The following is a 22164-nucleotide window of genomic DNA, read 5'->3' on the forward strand; positions in this document are numbered from 1 at the left end:
TTTGTGGGGAAAGATCGTTTTGCTGTCTCCCCCCTTTCTCCCAATGGTACATGTAAAACCCACTATCCCCATTTTGTTTCTTTCTACATTCTACGTATCTGACAAAGGGAGCTTTGACACTTGAAAGCTCATACCCCTGAAAATCTCGTTGGTCTCTTAAGATGCTATTGGACTCGAATCTTCTACATTCCTGTATATTTTTGTCAACTGTTTCCAATCCTTGCTTTTTTGCTGTGGGTTTTGTAGATTCGTTTCTACTGCAGATGCAGGGTGTATGGTTTTATATGCAATTTATACACTCTATATTCATCCAATGCACCTTGTTTGTATGTATACATATATATCTACAATGATGATTTATGGATGCACCAATAACACTGAGTAATGAAGACATTTTTACAGGAAAGATGCAGTGCGAGGAATCAGAAAATGGCAGGAAAAGAAGCAGGGATTCGATTCGCACCAGCGAAAGTTTGGAAGGCTCAAAAATTCGCACAAGTTCAGAAATGTCAAGGATGAGACGAATGGAAACCACCGTGCCTAAATAAGAGGCCTTTTTGGTGTGGTTCATCTGGGTTGGCTTAAGTCATAGCAGAGGACAGGACTCGCGTTAATGGCTTTAAATTGTGAGTGGAAAGGTACCAGCTGGATATTTTTTTTACAGTAAGAGTTGTTCAACAGTGGAATCGACCACCTAGGGAGGTGGTGAGGGCCACCCCCCCTCACTGGCAGTCTTTAAGCAGAGGCTGGACCAACACTTGAGGGATGCTCTAGAAGGATGCTGTAGGCTGATCCTGCATTAAGCAGGGGGTTGGACTAGATGGCCTATATGGCCCCTTCCAACTCTAGGATTCCATAGCTTATGGAATGCCCACCTATGGAACGCTGGTCTTTCCCAGCCCGGAGTCCCCTCTAAAAGTGGCTCTTTCTACCCTCAGCCATCCTTCCTCTGTCCTCCCACTTTCCCTGCGTGGGATGCCATTGCTGATTAAGATTCCATCCTGTGTCAGGCAGTACTCCAGGTTCTCCGATTCTTACAGCGAGCCAAGTGTTCAGAGAGAGCTGGCATAAGATTACCTCCTGGAATTATTCATCTTTTTCCCATTACAAGGCCCTCCTGTATTCAAGCTCTCCCATCTGTTGGGTTGTTCAGTGCTGGGCTTGCACTGCTCAGCTGCGATGGCAAGTTTGGCAGCCCGCGTTCCACACGACACAAAACGAGTTTTGCCGAGTCCTCGGGCTGATTCTAAGAACCTGGCTGGCGGGCCAGAGCTGAGGCCGGACCGAGGAGTCCTCTCTAGATTCTCGGAAAGCTTTGTGGAAATCAAAAGTTCTGTTCAAAATGAAAGCGTATCTTTCATGGCTACCAACATTCAGCTCCTGCCAATGATAGTTGAAAAGGATGCTTGGGGCATTCAGTCTTACAAAAGACTGGCATTTAGTTTTCTATGAATATGCTTCATTTTTCCAGCGTGGTGTAGTGGTTAAGAGCGGTGGTTTGGAGCGGTGGACTCTGATCAGGAGAACTGGGTTGGATTCCCCACTCCTCCACATGAGCGGCGGAGGCTAATCTGGTGAACTGGATTTGTTTCCCCACTCCTTTACATGAAGCCACCTTGGGCTAGTCACACTCTCTCAGCCCCACCTACCTCACAGGATATCTGTTGTGGGGATAGGAAGAGAAGGTGATTGTAAACCGGTTTGATTCTTCCTTAAGAGGTAGAGAAAGTTGGCATATAAAGACCAACCCTCCTCCTCCTCCTCCTTCTTGATAAGCAATTATGATTGCCCCGGAATCCCAGTTTGGGAAACTCTTGGAGGTTTGGGGGTGGAGCCTGGGGAGGACAGGGACCTCAGTGGGGTACCATGCCTTAGAATCCACCCTCCAAAGCATCCATTTTCTCCAGGGGAACTGATCTCTGTAGTCTGGAGATGAGCTGTAATTCTGGTGGATCTCCAGATCCCACCTGAAGGCTGGTTTTTGAAATTCACTTTTAGAAGAATCAGTTTTAAGACCTGCAAATATACATACCATGTTCATAGGACAATGGTCACAAATTTGACACTAGGAAAGGCAACACAGAAAAGCGTGTAGGCAGTGGCGTAGCGTGGGGGGTGCAGGGGGGGCCGGCCGCACCGGGCGCAACATCTGGGGGGGCGCACTCGCAGCTCTCTGCCCCTGCCTGGCTCACTCACTCACTCTCTCTCACTGCAGTGAAGACGTCTTCCAACCATTCATAAGCCGCGGTATCCAAAAAACCCTTTCAAAGCGGTGTTTTTTGTATAACATTTTCAAACTCTCAGCAGGCCTCCAGGGGGCGGGAAAGCCGCGGCCCCGCTCCCCAACTCACGGCAGGGCCGCCTCAGGCATTAATCTCCCTCCCCCTCGCCGCTGAGGCAGGGCCGCACGGCGGAGCCCACAGCGTCGGCCTCACCCGGCCCAGCCCACCTTGGGGGTGGGACTCAGCAGCTCCTCCCTGCCGGGCCAGCGGAAGGGGGGGGGGAGTTTCAGAGGAGGCTGGAGGGCGGCGGCCGTCTTGTTTGTGGCGAGCAGAGGCGGCGGGGAAGGAGGGGTGGGGGGCGAAGGCGAGACAAAGCTGAAGGGCGCGGGGCGGCGCTGGGCCCTGAGAGAGGCGCCGGTCCCGCGAGGGCCGTCCCACCGGCCCGGGAGCGCCGCCTGCAACAGGTTCCTGGGCACGCGAGGCCGCCGCACTCCTCCAGGCCTCGGCCGTTGGTCTCCGCCTCGGTCCCGGGTGGTGGGAGCCGGCGCCACCCGCCTCAATGCGGTTCGGGGCGAAGATGATGCCGGTAAGTGGCCTCTGGGTTGCCATAAGTCGGCTGCGACTTGACGGCACTTTACACACACACACACACATTGTTAGAGAAACCACTTGTGGATTAGAATTTGATGCTTAGTGAGAATTGCCTCCTGGACTTTTCTTTTTCAAACTCATCTTCCACTTATTACTAATTGGTGAATTTGAATTGTATACAGTTAATTTAGTTTTGCAGCATGGGCCAATTTACTATACATCTTTGCCTCCTGTGGCCAGGATGTGCACAGAGGTGTATAGCAAGCATCATATCAGTAAACAGTAAATATATGTTTTGGGCATATGAAAATGAATGGGGGGGGGGGTACATGAAGTCCCAAAAGGAAGCCAGTGGCTGCTTTCCACCTAAACAACACAGGAGGAGTATGGCCCAAAGACAAGCAGGCATAAGGTTTGTATTGCATCTTCCAAACACCTCTTAAACACAAATTATTAAGTACAGAGGTATTTGCAAGTCCCACAGCTGCTTGGTATACCGAAGGCCCCAGGTTCAGTCATTTTACTTTAATTACATCAGCACAAACAATACATGTGCTTAGGGGGTAAGGGTTTCTTTAACTAATCTAGTGGAAGAGACTCGAGTGCTAAAATCCACGGGTTAGGGGGCGCAAATTACTTGCCTTGCCCCGGGTGCTGACAACCCACGCTACGCCACTGCGTGTAGGGGAACATTTTTAAAGTTTTCCTGGACCATGTGCGCACTTTGTGTTTGCAGCTCCGATTTCTACGGGGTTTCCTTGCATGTTTGCACTTCATCTCTTCCGAAGGATTCCGGAGACGTCTCCAGAGCACAATTTCTCCGTGTTAAGAGCATTCGTTTATATGGCGAATTAATAGAAATTAAACGTTTTCCTCACCTGGAGCCTGAAGTGCGAACATAAAATCTGTCTTCAATCCACTTCCTGCTGCCAGCCCACCATCCACTCCCCCCGCCTCACTGCCCACGCTGGACCAATCGCCGTCCTTGTTTCAAGCACCGAGCGGGCATGCGCGGCAGGCTACCACCTCAGCCAATCACAATGCTCCTTCGAGCTGGCGTGTGAATGCTGCCGCGAGGGGAAAACATACGGATTTTATCTAATACAGCAGAGAAAGGCGTCGCAGTGGGAACAGAAATTTTAAGTCGTGTTGGATGCTTGAGTACTGGACACGTTTAAATTGCGAGGCAAGTTGCTAGTGCGTTCACGGGCCTGGATGCTCATTTGCAGGAGTATTGTTTCTGCCTTTCATAAGAGTGACTTAGTACTGAAATTTACTAAATGATGGTATCACAGATGCCTTCATTTGGTAAATGCGTGGTTGAAGTCTCTGAGCCAGGGCAGAATACAAAACAGTTGCTGAACAATGTGCAGAACTCAGAGTAGTAGCAATCTTTTTCTTCTCGCTTCAAACTCATTTCCTATAAGTGAGTACAAGCACATTTTGAGGCAATTCAGAACAGTGCCCATATCCATGACCCCAAAGAAAACCCCACAGTTATGCCACCTAGGATTTTATGTACAAGAGGAATCTTCAGCATCAAAAAGGACTTTCTTCTTTCTAATGACAAATCTATCCATAGCACATTGAATGGAATGGTGGACTGGAAACAATTCAAAGGAAAAAATCGGGATTCTGAAGGAGGAAAAATCACATATTAAAAATAGGAGAGGGGTAGCCATGTGAATCATAGTATTAGAGAACAGAGATTCCTAATTTGACCCTGATTGGGGTCAAGGTTTGAAATAATACAAACACACACCTAGCTAAAAAAAGAAAAAAAAATCTTGGACCCAGTCTGAATATTCTGCCTGTACACATTAGATGTTATATTTAGGTCCTTGGCAAATATGTGTGAGTGTCTTCTGAGAAAGGCTTGCCTGGATTATGCAGGCAGGGTGATATCCCTGCAGCTTCTAACTTTTGTAAAAGCGTTTCAAATTTGCCAAAATGTTTTATCGTTTTTTAACCAACCACCACCATGCAAAGTAAGCCACTGTGCAATAATACTATTATATGTTTGAAACCAGTTCATGTTAGCTGTAGTTGCCTAGGTGGTGAACAATTGTCAACACACACTTTCTTGACCAACTGTAAACCAGGGTAAGAGTGTAAACCAGGGGTGTCAAACACCGGCCCAAGGGCTGGATCCGGCCCCTTGAGAGCGCTTATCCGGTTCGCGAGCCAGCTGAGGCAGCCGCCTAGCCCACTCTCAATCTGGGCTGGCGAGGCAGGACCCGGCCTGACCAAGTGACATTTATGTCATACCTGGCCCTCGTAACAATTGAGTTCGACACCCCTGGCGGAAACATTTTTTTTAAAATGCTTAACAGGCTTGCTGGGGTCATTAATGAAGTTGAAAAAGGAACTGGTTCAGCATCCACTTCAGCAAATGTAGAAAATCACAGGCTTGAAGAGGACACAAAATATCTATCAAGCAAAAGTGTCCCCAAATCCTATAGCAATACATTTGCCGTAGTTTTAAAAGGGCTACCCAACTGTGTCCCCCCACCCACCGCAATTTCTTCTCTAAGCATTAGCTAGGTGGTTGCCCCTTTGAATCTGTGTGTGTGTGTGTTAAGTGCCGTCAAGTCGCTTCCGACTCATGGCGACCCTATGAATGAAAGTCCTCCAAAATGTCCTATCTTTGACAGCCTTGCTCAGATCTTGCAAATTGAAGGCTGTGGCTTCCTTTATTGAGTCAATCCATCTCTTGTTGGGTCTTCCTCTTTTCCTGCTGTCCTGAATCTGTACCACACCATTTTAGGTAACAGCATCATGAAGAGCATTCCTTGCCAATGTTCTCTCTGGGCTGCACACAGAGCAAAAGGAAATTTTAAAAAGGCCTCTGATCTGCATCCCCCCTGCCAATTTTGTTCATGCAGATGGGCTTTCTCATTGCTTCAGAGAGGCAGCACTGAGTTGCCAGCTCTAGGTTTGGAAATACCTGGAGATTTTGGGGGTGGAGCCTAAGGAGGGCGGGGTTGGGGGAGGGGAGGAACTTAAACGGGATATAATACCATAGAGTCCACCATCCAAAGTAGTCATTTCCTCCAGGTGAACTGATCTCTGTCACCTGGGGATCAGTTGTAATATCGGGAGATCTCCAGCCACCACCTGTTTTAGGAGGGTTGATTTTAATAGTTTTAAAGTGTGGTTTTTATCATGTACCTTTTTATTCGTTAGCCACCTTGGTGGCCCTTGTGAGGGCACTAAGGTGGGATATAAAATTTGTAAAACAAATAACTCCCCCCCCAGCCGACAAGGGGCTTCTTTTGAGGGGAAAAATGGCCTGTTTTCCTTTCACGCTCCTGTCCTTCACAAAGCCTTGGCAGGTCAGTGTAGGGTTGCCAGGTCCCTCTTCACAACCGGCGGGAGATTTTTGGGGCGGAGCCTGAGGGCAGGGTTTGGGGAGGGGAGGGACTCCAATGCCATAGAGCCCAATTGCCAAAGCGGCCATTTCCTACAGGGGAACTGATCTCTGTTGGCTGAAGATCAGTTGTAATAGCAGGAGATCTCCAGCTACTACCTGGAGGTTGGCAACCCTAGGTCAGTGGATGGGTCCCATAGGGAGCGGTATTCTAGGAGGCGCAAAGAATTGCAGGGGGGATGAGGAACCCCAGAAAGGATGCTCGGAATATCCTTCGCAGTTGCTTGCCTCTCAGAAACCAAATGAAACTTGACTAACCTTTGATGAGCAGAAGGAAGTTTGTACTACCCATGGGGAGTTTTTGAAAGAAAGAAAAAGATATGGCAATATACCAACTGGAGATATAAGGTGTTAGAAGAGGAACTGAAGAAGATCTGAAACGGCCGTCATCCCCTTCTACTTGACATCTGTGGATAAAGAAATATATATTACAAATAATACATGGAGATATTGTGAATTGAAATACTAGCTTTATATTTATATTGTAACTTTTTGTACTAATATTTGTGATACTCGCCTGGTATTTTATACCTGTTTGGAGGACTGTGTTAAATACATTGTTCACTGGTTGGTGATTTCATATATTTCAATTTCTTGATAATAGCGTTAATAGAATTTTTGCATTGTAAGAGATATATATTGTCTATGGTTTTTGGTTGACAACTGTATTGTACCCAGAAGTGTCTTTTTTTGCTAACTACCTGGAGGCTGGCAACCCTAGGTCCGTGGATGGGTCCCATAGGGAGCAGGAGGCGCAAAGGATTGCAGTGGGAATGAGGAACCCCAGAAAGGATGCCCGGAATATCCTTCGCAGTCGCTTGCCTCGCAGCCGCAGAAGTGGCATTGGCGCACGTCGAGCTGGCCCTTAGTGCCTCTGTGTTTCAGGGCTATTGTGCTTGGCGCAGGCGGAGGAGAGCAGAGCCGTGAGGTGAAGAGGAGAGGGGACCCCGCCAAACAAACGCTCCCCTGCTCCCGTTTTAATCGGAGGAACGAGGCGGCTGTTGGAGCGAAGAGACCCTGAACATAGACGTCTTCATATCCTTGTGCAGAGGAGGTGCATTATGATTCATTCTTTGCAACCCTATTACTCAGCGTTTGATAGGGGCTTACTTGTCTCAAGTGCTTTTCATTATTGCTCTAATGCTGTCTATTAACATACTGGATGGAGGCTCTTTTCTCATCCGGAGCATGCATCACTGTGCTTTTAAAGATTATGGGGCTCGTGAATACAGAACACTTTACTGCCTTGCAGACGTAATTCGGGGCGGGAGGGAGGGGAAATAATGCACAAAGCCCAGATAGGTAAATAGATAACCGGCGGCTCCATCCAGACCTGAGTTAAGGTGAAACAGTAAATGATTTCGCCTCATTCATGAAAATGGAACCAAATTGTCCGGGGTATAAAGACTTTTACCGGGTGAAGGATCAGCTAGTTAGAGAAGGCGGGGGGGGGGGGGGGGAGACATTTTCTCTTTCGCTGCCGGCTGATTGGAGAGGGAAATGTGAACTTTAATTCCCCTACCACCAACGCCAACATCTACACAAAGCTAGGCCTGGCTTTCAGGAAGGTTTGTTTTTCTATACAGTTTGTGACTTTCAGTTTTTCTGAGCGGATCGGATCAGACTGGGGAGATTTGAAGAAGGTGTGTGGGGGAGGGGAGGAAGGGGGAGGGTTGCCAACCTCCGGGCACTAGCAGGAGATCTCCTGCTATTAGGGTTGCCAGCCTTCAGGTAGTAGCTGGAGATCTCCTGCTTAGGCTTGCCAGGCCCCGTAGCTCCACCGGAGGGGAGCTTTCCGGGGCCGTGGCTGGGGTGCGCAATGCGCGCGCGCACCCTGCACAACGCGCCTACATCACTTCCAGGTTTACCTGGTTTCCATAGAGTTTTATCCGAGATTGCCAGAGTGTCTGCTTCACTTTCGAGTTTACCTGAAAGTGACGCGTGCAGGATTTTAGCCGGGATTTTACCCGCCGCCGCCGGGCACTTGGCAACCCTACTCCTGCTGCTACAACGGATCTCCAGCCGATAGAGATCCGTTCACCTGGAGAAAATGGCCACTTTGGCAATCGGACTCTATGGCATTGAAGTCCCTCTCATCCCCAAATCCTGCCCTCCTTAGGCTCCACCCAAAAAACCTCCCGCCTGTGGCAAAGAGGGACCTGGCACCATCCCTAGGCTGACCCCCTCAAATCTCCAGGAATTTCCGAGCCTTTCCCAACCCAGAGCTGGCAATCCTAATCCCACCCCAGCAATGACACAGATAGTGGCATATCATACGTTTGGCATACATGTCTTGGGGGGGGGGCTATGCCACACAACCCAATTAATATCTTCCTATTCTTCCAACATTCACAATTCTAGATGTTGATGGAGGTGTACATTTCAGGGGGCAAAATACCACCAACATGTAAAAGCACCAAATATGGCAAATTGTGCGTGCTGGGGGATGATCCCGGGGGGTCAGGAGCTGGGAGGTCAACTCCAGCATACATTAATGGTTGTACCTAGGGTTGCCAGCTCTGGATTGGAAAGTATTTGGAGATTTTGAGGGTGGAGCCTGGGAGGGTGAGGTATAGGGAGCGGAGGGACCTCTGCAGGGTATAATTCCATGGAGAGTCCACCCTCCAAGAGCCATTTTCTCCAGGCGGGGCAAAGGCTCCAAGGGAACCGCCTGTTCACCCTACAGAGGGGCAGACTGGGTGGACAAAACGGCCCGAGAAAAAGCCCCACCCCACCCCTCCCTTGCCCGCCCCCTAGCAGAGGGAGGCCCGGCTCGGCGAGTCACCTGCAGCCCCCAGGTTGGCTTATCACCAGGCAATTCACGCCGTGGCTGCCACCTCGCCTGCCCTGCCCAATGACCTACACAACAGCAGCCATCTCGTTGGCCCAGTCAAGCTGGCTGCTGAAGCAAATGGGCACGATGGCTGCCACCATGAGGGTCACCCAGGCCATAGCAGCCTGGAGGACTGTGATGGCTCATGGTCAACCAGTCTGGTTTATTTATTGGAGGGGGGCGGTTCAGGAGAGGAGCCCCTGAGGACATTGCTCCCCCAGTCTTCTCCCCATGGCTATTATGGCCAATCCGCCATACCTTAAAAGTGCCCCTTAAAACTGCGATGTGCAGGGCTTTGTGGCTAGGGTTTGGAAATACCTGGAGATTTTGGGGGTGGAGCCTGGGAAGGGCAGGGTGTGGGGGAGGGGAAGGACTTCGATGGGGTATAGGACCATAGAGTCCACCTTCCAAAGTGGCCATGTTCTCCAGGTGAAATTATCTCTGTCAGCTGGAGATCAGTTGTAATAGCAGGAGATCTCCAGCTACCATCTGGAGGTTGGCAACCGTATTTGTGGCAGGCATCCTTGGGTCCCTCAAGACGACAGGTCTGGTGCTTGCTGAAGGAAGGGAGTTTGAAAACCTCAGAGCTGTCATTCATATTCTATTTTTTTTAAAAAATGGATTTCTTTTCTACACTCGCTTTCTCTTTTACCAATAGGAAAGGCTCGGTAGTGTTTTTAAGCATGAAGCCCCCCTTTGGGTCACCCTCAAGTGTTCTAAAATAATAATGCAAGCCCATTAAATGGTCTTTTCGATTTGCTTTCTGCGCTGGGTGACTTATGGGGCATCTTTTATTTATTTATTTTAAATTTTAATTCGTCCACCTCTCAATCACCCGGCTCACTTCAAAAACTCTGGGTAACTCGACAAAGATAAATAACACTGCAAGTCAGAAAAGAGCATCAAATAATAATCAATTAAAACTTCCAGCGAGTATTAAAAAAAATCCTCCCGACAATATCGAAGGAAAGAACCCATCAGAGGGAAGAACCTTCCTTAATGAAAGGAGGGTTGAGAACTAGTAAGTTAGCTTTAGTAATTCGTTCCACAGAGTGTAGAGATCTTTTTGAGTTTTTCTTTACAGCTAATTAAAAGCATTGTTACACTAACAAAATAACCAAACTCGGACCCTCCAATGTGGCATCACTGAAAATATTTATACTCTTGTCTTTCTCCCCAAATATGAACTCAAAACCGCTTACATCATTATTCATCAGCCTAGCTCGGACTACCAATTGGCTACCCCACAAACCATCTCCAGCTGGTAGCAGCCTTTCCACCTGAGCATGATGCAGGTTATCTCTGAGTCGGCCTCTGACTGTGCTTGTTTGCCTTCCTTTACCCCCCAGTGTATTAGGCCAGAAGCAATCCTTCTGAATTGTAAACCTCCTTGAACACAGTGGTTGAAAAAGTAAAGGTAAAGGTCCCCTGTGCAAGCACCGGGTCATTCCTGACCCATGGGGTGACGTCACATCCCGACGTTTCCAAGGCAGACTTTGTTTACGGGGTGGTTTGCCAGTGCCTTCCCCAGTCATCTTCCCTTTACCCCCAGCAAGCTGGGCACTCATTTTACTGACCTTGGAAGGATGGGAGGCTGAGTCAACCTTGAGCCGCCTACCTAAAACCGACTTCCGTCGGGATCGAACTCAGGTCGTGAGCACAGCTTTGGACTGCAATACTGCAGCTTACCACTCTGCGCCACGGGGCTCCTAGTGGTTGAAAGGTGGTCTATAAATGTACCAAGGAAATAAATGCCCATTGATTTCAATGGGCTTCTGCCCATGGCCCTCTTTGAACTGTACTGAGGTTGTAAAGCAGCTGATCTCCTTGTCTGTGTGTCAACTTCCTTAAAGCTCGCCTGTCCCTGAAAGAGTTCAACTCCTCTCTACAAATCGGAGTCTCCTTTCCTTTCCTTTATCCCTTAGAAGCCCTTTGATTCATTGATCTTGAGCAGCATAGTTTTAAATCTATTATTTGGGGGATACAAGGACTGAAATAAATTTTGCCACTGCCGGTGTAGCCTTGGGATCCCTATCACTTAATAGGAAAGGCATTATATCAGACACAGAGGCATTAGATTTATCTATTAAAAGGGGAGAGATTAGAGCTGCCAACCTCCAGGTACTAGCTGGAGATCTCCTGCTATTACAACTGATCTCCAGCCGATAGAGATCAGTGCCCCTGGAGAAAATGGCCACTTTGGCAATTGGACTCTGTGGCATTGAAGTCCCTCCTCTCCCCAAACCACGCCCTCCTCTCCCCAAACCTCCCGTTGATGGCAAAGAGGGACCTGGCAACCCTAAGAGAGATATATCGTAATCTAAAATCCTCATAGAAACAACATTACAAGAGCACATGAGCTAGTGAGTCGATGGAACCGAAACAGCACAAACAAATCCCGAGTATGGTAGGTTCAAAAATCTACCTTGCATAACCATAGAAGGGTTAGCATTTAATCTAGCCAGAAAGAAGGCTCTAGAGAGACGGGGAATTGTTAAGAAATAGGTATAGGCAGGCAAACCACGCGGTGGTGGTAAAATCGAGGTCTCCATAATGCCGTTGGGGTCTCCATTGCAGCTGAGAAACGACGTTCCCCTTTCTTTCGCAGTCCCCCTGCGGGATATACATTTTTATAACGGGGGGGGGGGGAGAGCCTGATGCAAACTCCTCGCGACGTTGAATCAGATCAACCTTCCTCGTTTTATTCTATCAGCCATCTTGCTGCTACGTGCCAGATGCCGGCCTTAAATGAATAGTGCCAGAATGTTCAAGCAGCAAGTTAACAGAATATTACCAAGCATTCCAGACAGCGCGAGCACTCTCTGAAATCTGGTGCTCGGCTACATCCGAACAAGAAGGGGTGGCGGCGGGAGAAAGATAAGCTCTCAAAAGGGCGGGGGGAGACGCAGAGGTAGACGGGGATATCTTTCTTCAAATAGCTCGGCACCGCATGAGCTATCTGTGCAGAAACCTGTCTGGCTATATATCCCTCTATCGGAGGCTGGATATGCTACAAATCTTCTAATGGGATTAAGGCTTAATGCCGCAAGGAGAATCTGGTGGTGTGTGTGTGTGTGTGCATGTATGGGGGGGGGATGCTTTCTTTCGGAAATATTCCCAGCTGCGTGGCAAGTGCAGGAAAAGCCATCCGGGGCCTGCCAACTGGATCAGTCGTCTCCAAACCAGTGGCAACGTTCTGTCTTGTTCGTCAACGAGACGGGACGTTTTAATGATGTTGTGACATGACCTGACACGCGGTGTCACCCGATGGATTCTTTTTACCTTGTTTTTGCAGTGTCAAGTGAATGATGCCCCCTCCCCGCCAAATCAAGCCCAGGGAATTTTGCAGGCTGTGCCCGTCCTCTGTGTCTTTTAGACCTTTGCGACCTTCTTATCTTTGGACACATCTTTGTTTCCAAAGAGGAACATTCAGCAGGAAGGTTGAGGTTTACCAGTGGACAGCAAGAATTGGAAGACTGATCTAACGGGGCCAAAGTTTCCAAGGGAGCCCAGCTTGGTTTGAAAGTCCATGTTCATTCGACACTCAATGTATGACTTTGTACAAATAGGTGTTCCTGAAACCCTGTGTCGGTCACAGGGTCTGTTCCCAGACTCCACAAATGCCTTTCCTCTCTGGATTTCAAAAGTATCGATAGCGTTTGTAAAGATTTATTAGAAAAACACATCCTTCTCAGATAATGTTGAAAATATACCTCAACCAACTGCGGTGTGTGAAATGGCAAAACAGCCCAGTGCCTTAGTATTCGCGTGGGCATTTATATGCGTGTACATGTGTCCTTTAGGAGCCCCGTGGCGCAGAGTGTTAAGCTGCAGTACTGCAGTCAAAAGCTCTGCTCACGACCTGAGTTCGATCCCAACGGAAGTTGGTTTCAGGTAGCCGGCTCAAGCTTGACTCAGCCTTCCATCCTTCCGAGGTCGATGAAATGAGTACCCAGCTTGCTGGGGGTAAAGGGAAGATGACTGGGGAAGGCACTGGCAAACCACCCCGCAAACAAAGTCTGCCTTGGAAATGTCGGGATGTGACGTCACCCCATGGGTCAGGAATGACCCGGTGCTTGCACAGGGGACCTTAACCTTTACATGTGTCCTTTGCCCGCTTACAAATGCAAGTTCGAGAGATGCAGAGGGTTGCTCGACCACTCATTCATTCAAAAACATTGCTCAGTTTCTTTGGCAACTGGACTCTATGGCATTTAAGTCCCTCCCCTCCCCAAACCCCGCCCTCCTTAGGCGCCGCCCCAAAAACCTCCCACCTGTGGTGAAGAGGGACCTGGCGACCCTTCTTCCAAAGCAGCCATTTTCTCCAGGTGAGCTGATCTCTGTTGCCTGGAGATCTGTTAGATCTCCAGCCACCACCTGGAGGTTGGCAACCATAGCAGAAAATCAGGACTTTGTAGAGACAACCATTCTTTTGGCACAGAGAACAGAAAACAGGGCCTGTATGGGGTGGATTGTGGCAACCAGAGGGCCTGTGCTTGGATTCAGGCACCCAAAAAACTTGGCCTCTCTCACCTCCCCCCCCCCGCCCGAACATGTGTGCATACATATTTGTACAGGGCTGGCTCCCGTTCCTTGAGTGGATGTCCACGTTTCCAAGAGAAGGGATGCCAAGCCAAGCGCTCAGCGAAAGAACTGGAATCTGGCTTGTCTCCCTCCCTACGGAGAGATCAGATAAAGCCACGGAATTACTCGCAGATGCCTTGGAGCAACGCTGGATCTCTTCCACGGCTAAGACACTGGGGGGTGCTCTAAAACTTCCAGCAGGAGGATGGAGGCCAGGAGAGAAAGGGCAATCAGATCCCGAGGCAGAGAAATGTCGCTTTCTCCAGCCTCAAGGATTAAAAAGATCTGTGTCTGCCAGCCTCCAGGTGAGGCTGGCGAGCTCCCAAAATTACACTGGATCCTCCAGGTGACAGATCAGTTCCGCTGGAGAAAATGGTTGCCTAGGAAGGTGGACTCTATGGCATTATACCCGGCTGAGGTCCCTCCTGTCCCCCAACCCACTCTTCTGAGGCTCCACTCCCAAATCTCCAGGAATTTACCAACCCAGAGTCTGTCTCCCTCTCTCCTTCCCTCTCTCTCTCTCTCACACACAAGAAGGGCTGCTCACAGATCCCTCCATATTCTTCTAAAGGTATGAGTGGCCTCAAGGTAGGGTTGCCAGGTCCTGAGGAGGGTGGGGTTTGGGGAGGGGAGGGACTTCAATGCCACAGAGTCCAATGGCCAAAGCGAGAACTGATCACCAGGGGATCTCTATCGGCTGGAGATCCGTTGTAATAGCGGGAGATCTCCAGCTAATACCTGGAGATTGGCAACCCCACCTCAGGGAAGGGACCCATTTCAGACTGGGGCCACAGTACTGGGAGAATGTAACCCCCCCTTTTCTAAAGCAAATCCCCCCTACCCACCATGAGCTACAGATTCCATATGTACCTGAATGTTCCCCCCCATGGGGAAAATAGCAATTAAGGAGAGGCAATTTGCACTGGGAAAACTGGAAGAAAAGCTAAAGTCCTCTTCCATCAGTGCTACCTCCTCAATCTGAATCATACAGGTATGCAGGGGACTGCTTTGAAGGTTTTAACTAAATAAATAAATGAATGAACTGAGCGCAGACCTCCCAGTATCTCATCTATGCTTGTCCATTCCATGGGAAGTAAAATGGGCATACAGTATTCAGTTTTTATGGTATTTATTTATACCCTGCTTTTCTCCACCATGGGATGCTAAAGTGGTTTATAACACCACTCTTACCCAGGGGTGCCATTTGCCTGCTGTCACTGGGCAATCCCACCGAAGCAACCCTATTCCCTGACGGTGCTCAAATTAAAACAGGGGTGGGGTGAGTGGGGAAACAGGAATGCCAGCCTTCAGGTGGGACCTGAAGATCCCTGGAATTATCGCTCATTTCCAGACTAAAGAGATCATTGCCCCTGGAGAAAATGGATGCTTTGGAGGATGGACTCTATGACATTGCACCCCTCTGACCCAAGTTCCACCCCCAAATCTCTAGCAGCTCCCTGACCTGGAGCTGGCCACCCCACCCCCTGCCGGCAGCCAGGAGGGACCTGGGAATCCTTGGGGGAGAAAATGGGGGAGAGTCATTGACATGTTTGATATCACTTCAGCTAAAACCAGGACGTGATTTCACCGATGCTCTAGGATTGTGAAATTGTGTTAAATTGTGGAACTCCCTGCCCCAGGATGTGGTGATGGCTGCCAACTTGGAAGGCTTTAAGAGGGGAATAGACATGTTCATGGAGGAGAGGGCTATCCATGGCTACTAGTCAAAATGAATACTAGTCACGATGCGTACCTATTCTCTCCAGGATCAGAGAAGCATGCCTATTATATTAGGTGCTGTGGAAAACAGGCAGGATAATGCTGCTGCAGTCGTCTTGTTTGTGGGCTTCCTAGAGGCACCTAGTTGGCCACTGTGTGAACAGACTGCCGGACTTGATGGGCCTTGGTCTGATCCAGCATGGCCTTTCTTATGTTCTTATGATTTTGGTGAAATCCTAGAACATTGGTGACAGACACCACGTCTGATCTTCTTTGAGAGCAAAGGTACCCCCAAAAGCTTCCCAACTGCCCCTGGGCTGCTGCAAAAAAAGCTTACGGCTGTTTGCCTGCATTGAAAAAAGACAATTAGGTGAAGGTTGGAAAAGGTGATTAAAAGCATCTGGGAAACTGAAACATGCCGACGTCTGGCAGTAACCTTGTAGCCGCTTGATTTATGACAGTCCAGTTCCACTCGTAACAAGATTATAGCTTCTTCACATCAGCCATTGTGATAAATACCAATTACCTACTTGAATATTGCCATTAAAATTTGCCTAAGTAAGGAGCAGAATGATACATCTAGGTTGATTACATATCAATGATGCCGGGGATGGCTCTGCAACTTCTCGATCTGCTTAAAGAGATGCCACCCTGATTTAGACAGCCATTTGCATACAATTTCCACACACGGCCCAACTTTTGCCAAGTATAATTACTTTTCTTTTTTAATATTCTCCATTCTGATTTGAATGTTCAAAAGGCCATCTAATGAATTACTTGGGCTAATGAAGACCAGAGCATGATTGGGATTGCACAGGAAAGGCTGGTTTGAAGCAAAACATTGCATGCAATGCACCAATTTTTGTGCATGTTTTTGAATCGCAGGTGCCTGTTTCCATTGATGCCTTTGAATCGAGGGTGCCTGTTTCCATTGATGTCTTTGAATCGCAGGTGCCTGTTTCCATTGATGTCTTTGAATTGCAGGTGCCTGTTTCCATTGATGTCTTTGAATCTTGAACTTGCAAGACCTGAGCAAGGCTGTTAAAGACAGGACATTTTGGAGGACATTGATTCATAGGGTCTCCATGAGTCGGAAGCGACTTGACGGCACTTAACACACAAGTTCCATTTTGTTCACTGGGACTGACTCCCAGGAAAGAGTTATCAGGGCTGCAGCCAATCTTTTCCAGAGTTTTTGGTTCCCCCCCCCCCAAAAAAAAACCCTGGTACGTCCCTGCATACCCGCGGGTCCCCCTAGCTATACAGAAATCTCCCTCTTGTTCGTAGGTGTTCTCATTTTTGGTGCGGCTGTGATCAGCTGGGCCACCTACTGTTAGAGGGAGGGATCAGCCAGTTGCATAACCTGTTGCATAGCTACGGTCCTCCTCCCTCCCTGATGACGGCATATGAGCACCTGCCAATGCAAAAAAAAAAAAACCCTCTCTGCCTTATAATGCAAAGTTGGAAAGATTGTTTGATTGAGATTGTATCACCGGGCCAGCCGTGCACTTATTCCGACAAGGGTTTATAACTCCAGTGATACTACGGGTGTTATATAACTGTCGTTAGTTCCAGCACATGATGCCTTCTAAGGCAGCTGTCAATGGCTCCTTGCCTTGACAGACAGCCAAGCCAATCAAGCTGTTAAGTCTTTCCTAAGGAATATACAGGGGAAACGGCTGGGCTGCCGATTGCAGTCCAAGTTACCCCCTTCTCTTTGTGTAGGCGAGCAGAGAGGGGATGCCGTCTCTTTTTCCCATCTTTGCCCCTGTGTAGGCATTTTGCAGGTGATTAGGTGAGCCATCCAACAAACTCTTGGTTTAATAAAGCTGGCTATGGTTAGAGCAATTGTCTCAATGTGGGCCGGTCCACTAACTAGGGATCTGAAAGTGTGGTTTGAAGTTGGTATATTAACCCCCAGGGAGGGAAGGCAGCATGGTATAGCCCGATCTCGTCAGATCTCGGAAGCTAAGCAGGGTCACTGCTTGGGAGGGAGAAGAAGAAGAAGAAGAGTTGTTTTTATATGCTGACTTTCTCTACCACTTAAGGAAGAATCAAAGTGGCTTACAATCATGTTCCCTTCCCCTCACTACAACAGACACCCTGTGAGGTAGGTGAGGCTGAGAGAACTCTAAGAGAGCTGTGGCTAGCCCAAGGCCACCCAGCTGGCTTCATGTGGAGGAGTGGGGAAACCAACCCAGTTCACCAGAGTCCACCGCTCATGTGGAGGAGTGGGGAATCAAAGCTGGTTCTCCAGATCAGACCCCACCGCTCCAAACCACGGCTCTTAACCACTACACCACGCTAGTTTGCCATTGCCAAGAAGGCAATGGCAAACCACCTCTACTTCTCACTTGCCTTGAAAGCCCCTCACTGGGGTCCCCATTAATTGGCTACAACTTAACGGCACTTTACACACACACACACACTAACCACCTATAGTCTTCCTCATGGTTTTGTGTGATGTGAGAATGCAGGCATCCTGGTTTGATCTTGGCTAGCTCCTTAGCACCACCTTCCCTGGCTAGAGAGTGAAGGTGCTGAACCAACATTTATTGAGGCAAACCAGGATTTGTGCCATCATCTGCAACCACACATGAAACAAACCATGGTTTCATGTGACATGCGGACCACATATATACAAAGCTGCTTTATCCCAGAGTTTACTCAGAAGCTCCCCAAGGTCTCCAGTGAAAGTCTTTCACATCACCTATCACCTGAGCTTTTTTAACTGGAGATGCTGGGGATTGAACCTGGGACCTTCTGTATGCAAAGCAGACACTTCCCCACTGAGTCACAGCCCCTCCCCTATGATGATGATGGGTCTACTAGGGTTGCCAGGTCCCTCTTTGCCACCAGCGGGAGGTTTTTTGGGCAGAGACTGAGGAGGGCGGGGTTTGGGGAGGGACTTCAATGCCACAGAGTCCAATTGCCAAAGTGGCCATTTTCTCCAGGGGAACGGATCTCTATTGGCTGGAGATCAATTCTAATAGCAGGAGATCTCCAGCTAGTACCTGGAGGTTGGCAACCCTAGGGTCTACTCAGGGTCTGGTGGTTTCTCCCGCATTGGATCCACTAGACTTTGCATGCACCGAACACCTGCGCAGACCTTGTGTCTTCTTTGTATATTTCCTGATAAGTTCCTTGATGGCTTTCCTTGCACAGAGAATGAACTCTGATGGGATTCTCAAGAGATTTTCACTTCAGGAGGGTGGCATCGGAGACACCTCGGGAGGTGGCGGGCTCTCCTTCTTTGGGAGGTTTTTAAATTGAGGCTAGATGGTCATCTGTCAGCAATGCTGATTCTGTGAATTTAGGCAGATTGTGAGAGGGAGAACAGGAAGGGATGAGTCAATGCTCAACTCTTGGGCCCTCGAGAGCCAGTGTGGTGTAGTGGTGAAGAGTGGTGGACTCTAATCTGGAGAGCCAGGTTTGAATCCCCACTCCCCCACATGAGCGGTAGACTCTAATCTGGAGAGCCTGGTTTGATTCCCCATTCCTCCACAAGAGCGTCGGACTCTAATCTGGTGAACCGGGTTTGTTTCCCCACTCCTCCACATGAAGCCTGCTGGGTGATCTTGGGCTAGTCACAGCTCTCTCTGACCTCTTTCAACCCCACCTACCTCACAAGTTGTCTGTTGTGGAGCGAGGAAGGGAAGGCGATTGTAAGCTGCTTTGAGACTTCTTAACGGTAGAGCAAAGTGGGGTATAAAAACCAACTCTTCTTCTTTCTTACATGCCCAGGATAATGCCGATTACCACCTTGGGATCAGGAAGGAATTTTCCTTCAGGCCAGATTGGCCAGGGATCCTGGAGGTACTCTGCCTTCCTCTGGTCATAAAGAAGGGCTCACTGGGGGAATGGGGGGAAGTAGCTGTGGATTTCCTGCATTGTGCAGGGGGCTGGACTAGATGATCTTTGATGTACCATCCAGCTCTCGGTTTCTATTCGATGGTTCTAATTACTTGTCATTCTATCACCTAACAAAACTTAACCAAACAATCCCCACTGCAGTGGAACCTTGCTGGGTGACCTTGGGCCAGTCACATACTAACCTGCCTCACAGGGTTGTTGTGAGGATAAACTGGAGGAGAGGAGAACAAAGTACGCTGCTTTGCGTTGACATTGCGGAGGTAGGCAGGGTTAGGGTGAACAATGAAGTACACAAATAAACAAAAAACCCACAATTGCTGACACCTGGCCAGAATGCCAAGGGAGACATTCCATCGCAGGCAGATTTTTAGACCTTTCCTAAATGGAAGAGCAGAGAAACTGGTTGCATTTTTTAAATGAAATGCTCTATAACACTGAGGTGGAAGGGGGGGGGAATCAACCCCTCACACCTGATTTCTTTCCCCTTTGAAGTCTGATGTGCAGAAATCAGAAACGGAAGCTTTTCAGGAACAAACGTCACCACCAGCTAATTAAGACCAATCATACTGTTGTTAAGGGGATGGCTCAGAAACCAGTACAAGGTTGTCTCTGCAGAAAAGCCAGTGTAGTGTAGGGGTTGGAGCGTCAGGCGAGACTTGGGTTGGAGTCCTCAGTCAGCCCTGAAGACCTTTGGATGGGAGGTTTGCCAGGTTCCTCTTTGCCACCTGCAGGAGGTTTTTGGGGCGGAGCCTGAGGAGGGCAGGGTTTGGGGAGGGGAGGGACTTCCATGCCATAGAGTCCAATGGCCACAGCGGCCATTTTCTCCGGGTGAACTAATCTCTACCGGCTGGAGATCAGTCGTAATAGGATGAGATCTCCAGCTAGTACCTGCAGGTTCAGCCAATTAACAGCAGTAACAACGTACCGAACACATAGAGAAATATCAGATGTAATTAATCACATTCAATTCAGAAGGACATATGTAACACAACTCCTAAAGACATATTAATACAACCATTAATACACAACTACAAGGTAAGTCCAAAGTCCAAAACTCCTGAGATTAAAGTCCAAGGCAGTAGATTATCCCGGAGCAGTAATAAAGTGAATACTTTCATAAGGTGCAATGACTGTGCAGTGGAAATGTAGTTCTCATATGTCTTCCAATATTAGACCTATGGTCCCTGAACCCTTCAAATGAACAGACAGGGATCCGGATATAGCCCTGTTTCGACTGAGTCTTCGTCAGGATTCAACATAGAATCCTGACTACATAGCTTGTTCATATGTTGATTGGAACGCAAGAGTTCTCTGGATGGTAGGGTCACCAGGTCTCTCTTTACCACCGACGGGAGGTTTTGGGGCAGAGCCTGAGGAGGACGGGGTTTGGGGAGGGGAGGGGCTTCCATGCAATAGAGTCCAATTGCCAAAGCGGCCATTTTCTCCAGGTGAACTGATCTCTATCGGCTGGAGATCAGTTGCAATAGCAGGAAATCCAGCTAGTACCTGCAGGTTGGCAACCCTACTGGATGGCTATATAAAAGTTCCTTGCTCTCAGCTTAGCCTACCTTGCCGAGTTATTGTGCAGATAGAATGGTATCAGAGCCTTGGGAAAGGGAAGCATGAAAATGCAAATATATAAAAGAGAGAGAGAGAGGGAGGGAGGGAGAGGAAGAGAGAGACTGATCTCTAGCACACTTGGAAGAAATCCCCAGTAAACACAGACCCGGATGGGTTGTCAGCATTTTCAGATCCGCCCTGCGTGTCCCCAGGGACTGAGCATGTTCCATTCATGCGCTTATGACTCCATCTCCCATGAGGATGTAATATGCTGAAAATTTATGAAGTCAGACTGGCATGAGCCGAGGGTGACCTCCAATAAACTTATTTCCATCCACACCCATCAAATGCCAGGACACACAGGGTAGACTGTTTCTGAAGCATCATGCTCCAGAGAGCCTGGGAACTGGAGTTCATTCCGCCCGCCCCCCCCCCCCCCACAAAAGGAGCTTCAGGCCACATTCTCTGAACTAGAGCTCTTTGCTGCCTTTCTCTGTTCTGCTAGATCTCTCTAGCAGGAGAGGAAAGAACTCCAAACATGCTCAGAAGCGCTCTTTTTCATGCATTCCTGAGCCAAACCAAACTTTGAAAACCTGCTGTAGATTTAAGCTTTGTTTCCACTTAAACCTTACTCCTGGACTTAGAATACCCCAAACCCCTACAATGAGGGCTTTGGAATTGTTTATAAAAGATTCCAAAATGATGAAAGTCTTCAGGAAAGCTGACCCGTATAGCAATGACGCGTGGTCTAGTTTCCTTTAAAAAATGAATGTTGAAGACTGAACATTCAGACCCCGAATCCTCCTGTAGTGAGACAATCCCCACAGCTAACCTAGAGACAAGACAGAAAACTGCTGCTTGTATAGCAGTAAGATGGAACACTTTAATTTTGTCATCTGGAAGCACCTTGTCTGTAGGGTTGCCAGCTTTGGGTTGGGAAATACCTGGAGTGTTTTTTTTTGGGGGGGAGAGTGGAACTTGGGGAGGGCAGGGTTTGGAGAGGGACCTCAACAGGGTACAAGACCACCCTCCAAAGCAGCCATTTTCCCCAGGGGAACTGATCTTGGTCATCTGGAGATCAATTATCATAGCAGGAGATCTCCAGGTGCCACCTGGAAGTTAGCAACCCTACTAGCCTGACAGATCTGGGGAAGCTGCCATGAGCCAATTGGAAGGCAGATGCCTTTGGTATGTCTTGGCCAGATAGGGTTGCCAGCTCCGAGTTGGGAAACACCTGGAGATTTTAGGGACGGGGCCTGAGGAGGGCACGGTTTGGGGAGGGGAGGGACTTATATGGGGTATAATGCCATAGAGTCCACCTTCCAAAGCGGCCATTTTCTCCAGATGAACTG

Source organism: Euleptes europaea, chromosome 3 (genome assembly GCF_029931775.1).
Source record: "Euleptes europaea isolate rEulEur1 chromosome 3, rEulEur1.hap1, whole genome shotgun sequence".
Lineage (NCBI taxonomy): Eukaryota > Metazoa > Chordata > Lepidosauria > Squamata > Sphaerodactylidae > Euleptes > Euleptes europaea.